General features: G+C 56.1%; 1 protein-coding gene across 1 annotated transcript in view; it reads left to right on the forward strand.

Annotated features, from left to right (window-relative positions):
• The window catches only part of LOC113202235 (uncharacterized), a 39,027-nt gene that overhangs the window by 969 nt on the left and 33,249 nt on the right, over positions 1–4,809 (forward strand). The window lies entirely within an intron of this gene.

Below are 4,809 nucleotides of genomic sequence, written 5' to 3' on the forward strand. Positions count from 1 at the left end.
ACCACTCACTCCGTCGTCGTCGCGTGAGGCTATCTTGACGGACGCCTCAATCGAGAGTGGTGCGTGCCTGGCGCGCGTTATCACTACTACTACGGACCGGGCGCCCGTTGGGCAGGTCCAGGTCGGGTCTCCACTTAATCACAAATGCTTTTCTCCGGGGCGCTCCGAGCCGATGTGTCTTAATTACCCGACGCGAGGGGGGGGGCGGCGCCCCCCTGGCCCGTGCGTGTTGTCAACAACGTTCGAAAGTGGGAAGTGGTCCGGGCGGGCCAACCAACGAGCCAGGCTTCTCCGGCCGTTGTCCAGCCGGGCTCCAGAGGCTCCGGCCGGGCCCGAGCCCTTGACCTGGACCAATAACGTTTATGCGTTGCTCCACATTTCGACGTCGAGCCGTCCGACGAGCAGCGCTGTGTAGCAGGAGCCGAGCCGAGCCGAGCCGAGCGGGTAGGGCGCCGAGCGGAACAAGCCCGCCGGGCGTGGCGGGGCGTGGCGGGGCGGGGTGGGGCGGGGCGGGGCGTGGCGGGGCGCCGGAATAGAGGACGGCCACGACGCATGATGTAGGTCGGAATAAGGGCCTACCTGCGAGCAGGGCCTAGCGCTGGTCTCCTATAGGTCTGGTCAGTCTCTAGACCAGGCCTCTAGACCGGCACACGTCGAACAGCTGACGCCCCCCCCCCCCCTTTTCCCGCCGGCCGCGGTGTTCCCCATCTCCATCCATTCTGGTACGGTGCATTCTGGGGAAAGAGGGGCAGTGGGGAGGGGAGTGAGGAGGACACTCGCGACGGCGTGTAGCAGGACTCGGGCGCTACGCTCCGCCACGCTCAGCCACGCGACGCGACCGCGCGGCCCCTCCGCGGCGACGCGACCTTCCGCGGCGCTCGGCGCCCCCCAACGAAAGTGAACGCGCGCGTGTGTGTGTCCGAGCGAGAGGAGCAAGTTTGGAGAGAAGCACCCTCCCTTTCCTGTCGGAGGAGGAGAGGTTTTCAAGCCGACGGCCCCACCGCGACGGCCCAAACGTTTTGAGAAGTTTAACGGGGCAGCGGGTATGTTACTACACGGTGCACGGAGGGCCGAAGCGTACGCGAAAGCGAGCAGCAACGGCAGCAGCGCCAGTGGCAGCAGAGGCAGAGGCGCAGAGCAGCAAGGCGGGCTGTCGGTTTTCGATATCTAGGCTGTTCATCGGTGCATGCTGGAGCTAAGTACAAGTTGTACAGCGCCGCACCGCTGCGGTAGCCGGCGTGAGGCGGGCTGGTGGAGGTGCCCTAAAGTTGCACCGAGAGGCGAGGAGAGGAACGATTACCCTCCTCTAGCCCCTCTCCATCCCTCCCTCCCTCTCTCTCTCTCCCTCCTTCTCTCTCCCTCCCTCTCTCTCCCTCCCTCTCTCTCCCTCCTCGCGCACCTCCTCCTCCCGCACGCGCTCCGGAAGGCACACCAGGACCGCCGCGCCGCCGCCGCACGGGAGCATCCGACATTCACCCCACGCTCCGCCCCGCCCCGCCCCGCCAAACATGACTTGCAAGCTGCTCAAGCGCGCGTGATTTAGCATCTGCAAGTCTCACGGGGCCAGCGGAGGGGGGAGGCTCAGCCCAAAGGGTCAGGGGCAATTAAAGTGTGTGTGAAAGGGCAGCTGAACGCGCAAAGCAGCTCGCAGCTGCCGGGCTGGCTGGCACTTGGCACTTTGCAAGGTGAATACGTGCCGCTTATGCGACGAGGAAAAACTCTGAGTGTCCACAAGTGTATGTTCTAGAATTGTGTTGCCGAGAGGGATGCAAAAACAAAAATTGCGTTGCTTTAATTTGGCGTTTAAAAACTCGTAATTAAAATAATGATGACGCTGAAGGGTTTATAGAAGTAGGAGGCCAGAGGACGCGCCCTATGCGGTAGGCAAACGGGGCGGACCTCCAAATGGACTTTTCTCCGCACGCCACGCCACGCCGCCGTGGTTTGTGTGCGTGAGTGTTAACGTGCGTGTGTGTGTGTCATTGAGGCCGTCGTTCCGCCACTCTGCCGCGCTTTGGGTGGCCGCCGGGTCGGGTCGGGCCCGCGGGCCGCATAGCCCAACAGCAGCCCTGTCCGCGCCCGCGGCCACCCCGCGAGGGATATCGCATTAAAAAGTGTCCCGACGGGGCGACCGTGTCACATCCACGGCGGAGCATATAAAATAAAGCAAAGCGTCTCGTTTTAATGTCGTTTTCATAACGCCGGCTGCTCTAATTTATGTTTGAATGCGGCGCGCAGGGCCCCGCCCTCCTCGCCTGCCTGGCTCCGGGGACACGCCCTCCGGCGGCTCGGCATAGAGAGGCACACTTCGCGGGACGCGATGGGACAGCCGCGCCGCGAGGCACACGCATCGCGTACAGGACACTGTGAACAGCAACTGAATTACCCGCCAAAAAGCATGCTTCAAAATTTTTTAATGTGTTTTAAAGTTCAAATTTAAGAAAGTGCTTCCAGGCTACGTTGCTTAAATATTCAACTAAATAATTTCTTAACGTCGCGGTATGGCTTAACGCGATATATACCGACCGTTAACAAATAATAAGCCCATGACGTACATCCTTGAGGAGTAAAGCACGGGTGTCGCGTTGGCGCGTACATTTATTTCGCCGAGAGCTCCCCACCCGCTGAACAGCCGCTGCACAACCGCTGCACAGTCTACAGCAGCCGCTGCATTTGCACGCACAAGCGCACACTACTGGCCGAGCGGGTCCGGGCGGGGCTCGCGGGATTATTACTGATGGGTGAAAGCCCCCCGAGGACAGCGTCAGCGCGCGCGCGCCCTCCTGGCCTCGGACACTCATCCTATGGGAGAGGCGCAACGACAGGCTCAGCAGGCCAGCAGCGCACCACAGTCGGTGCAAAGTGCGTATAGTGCATGCTGCATGCTGCTGTGTGCTGCTGCTGCTGCGTCTTACAGGTCAGCGCGTCGGCAGCTGGCAAACGCTTTCGAAGCACGGCACAGTCGACGACAAATTGGTTGCGTACATTGTCAAACAAATAAAAACGTAAGAGATGACAACTTTCATTTTTACACAGTATAAACGAAGGCGCAGTAGGCGAGCCACTCAAGTCGTGTGCCGTGTGTTCATAAATTTCCTCGACAGATATTTGTGACACAGAAACAGGTCCTAATGACCAGTTATTTGAAGGAAAACTCAGACGAAACTGTTCGACAAAAAATTTTAGGAATCAGAAATTTGTCATTTTAAAATACTTGTGAAACAGATTTTTTGCTAAAAATTGTCCCCCGCCATGACAAATATTTTCACAGTGCGCACGATGCATGCACGCCACGCAGTAACGTCGTCGTCCAGCAGCGGTTTGGAAAGGCGACGCGCAGGGGCCACCGCGCGGGGCAGCCGCACACGGCGTGCAAGCGCGTGGCGGAGAAATGCCGTCATCTCAAAGATTCATATTGCCACGCGCGCAGTGGTGCCACCTCCGGCGCGGAAGGTACATAAGAAAAAGGTGAGGGTGAGCAGTAGGGAGCCACACCGCCACCACCGGGGGAGAGTTCATTTCCCCGGAAGCGCCCACTTCACGTTTGACGGCGCGCGCACGCTCGCTCATTGTCCCTGATCCTAGGCGAAGCGCTGGCTGCTCCCCGCCGCACGCCACGCAGCCGCAGCGCGCCACGCGACACGCCGGGGGAAAGTGAAACTTTATTGTGTCAGCAAGGCAGAGATAAGGGCCGGTGGATTTACAGCCCCAAAACGGCGACCTGCCGGGGCGCGGGGGCCGGGGCAGGGTGGGGCGGAGCGCCCTTGCTGCACCGCGCTTTGCATATCGCCAGCGCGCGTGTCATTACCGCGCCGAGGCAGCCTCTCCTAATCGCTCTCACGCGCGTCCGGATTTTGTGTTGTTTATAAGCGCGGAACAAAAATAAATGGGTTTCGAATGAGAACGCTCATGCACGCTATCGGCTTTTACACTGCCCTGCAGGTACAACGCGTTCCATACTCAAAAGTAGTGTTTCAAATGGCGCTGCAAACAACCGCGAAAGCCCAGATGTAAGGTCCACGTGTTTGGAGGAGAGCATCAAGAAGTCTTTAACAAGACTACCAAGTTATGTTGAAAAAATACAAGCGTTTAAATTTTAACTTTGCAAGAGTAGTGCTCATCATCTTTTACTGACAAGCACTTAACGTCAAAAAACCAAAAAGAAAAGAAAACCTTTGATGTATGTGCAACAAGTGTTTGGTGGGCAAGTGTACAGGAAAAACAAAAGAAGTGGAAGTGCCTCTAGAAAGGCACAAATACGCATATGCCATCATCACTATGTCGTATTTATTATTTTCTGTTGTATTTTTTTTCCTTTTTGATTCAATTTGTTCTTCTGCATTTTAACTCCCAGCAGCAAAGCACCACTCACTAGATACGTTCATTTTCGCAAAAGTATTTAAATTTCGAGGGGGCGGGGTCCTATCTCGTTCTCTGTCCAAAAATAGGTATAAAAATATTTTTTTCAGATTTTTTGGACACAAGTAAAAGGTCGCGCCGGCCCGTCAAAGTTAACATGCAAGTCTTATGGGACAAACGGCTAAAAAGTGTTTTTCGCCTTTTTCTCTTTCAGTTTGAATTTTTCTTGAATTCTGTTTGGAGAAATGGAATCTACGCGTAAAAACACGCCCGGTGATGTGCCGCTAGGAGTTGTTGCACTCAAAATAAAAATATTTTTTTTTCTAAAATAAAGGAAATTTTAGCCCTTTTAGACTCTTTCAGCGTAGCACAACACGAAAACTATTGGGACGAATATGCCGTACCGTATGTCACCGGACGTGTTTTTACGCGTAGATTCCATTTCTCCAA

This window comes from Frankliniella occidentalis, unplaced genomic scaffold (assembly GCF_000697945.3).
Source record: "Frankliniella occidentalis isolate FOCC.00 unplaced genomic scaffold, Focc_3.1 Scaffold63, whole genome shotgun sequence".
Classification (NCBI taxonomy): domain Eukaryota; kingdom Metazoa; phylum Arthropoda; class Insecta; order Thysanoptera; family Thripidae; genus Frankliniella; species Frankliniella occidentalis.